This window comes from Asparagus officinalis, chromosome 1 (assembly GCF_001876935.1).
Source record: "Asparagus officinalis chromosome 1, Aspof.V1, whole genome shotgun sequence".
Lineage (NCBI taxonomy): Eukaryota > Viridiplantae > Streptophyta > Magnoliopsida > Asparagales > Asparagaceae > Asparagus > Asparagus officinalis.
The window spans coordinates 26,317,930-26,318,598 of NC_033794.1; positions in this window are offsets into that span (position 1 = coordinate 26,317,930).

Sequence of the window (669 nt, forward strand, 5' to 3'; positions counted from 1 at the left end):
GGCGTTGACCTAGGGTTACGCGGTGACCGGCGTTGACCCTAGGGTTTCAAATCGTCGAACGTTGACTTTTGTTGCAACGTGTTGCTTGGCGTTGACCTAGGGCTACGCGTTGACCGGCGTTGACCCTTGGGTTTCGAATCGTCGAACGTTGACTTTTGTTGCAACGCGTTGCTTGGCGTTGACCTAGGGCTACGCGTTGACCGGCGTTGACCCTTGGGTTTCGAATCGTCGAACGTTGACTTTTGTTGCAACGCGTTGCTTGGCGTTGACCTAGGGCTACGCGTTGACCGGCGTCCACCCTAGGGTTTCGAATCGTCGAACGTTGACTTTTGTTGCAACGCGTTGCTTGGCGTTGACCTAGGGCTACGCGTTGACCGGCGTCCACCCTAGGGTTTCGAATCGTCGAACGTTGACTTTTGTTGCAACGCGTTGCTTGGCGTTGACCTAGGGTTACGCGTTGACCGGCGCTGACCCTAGGGTTTACGGATCGCCATTAACACAGTTTATACTCGTACGTTTGCTGGAGTATACACAGTTTAAGCTCTTAAGGTATTGGAGCATCGCGGTCCCGAATGTTGGGGTTGCAGGACCAACTGTTAAAGTTGATTCATCTGCATGTGTGGATTTTATCCTGAATTTGTTGGGTGCTCAAGTCACTAGACCAACCAG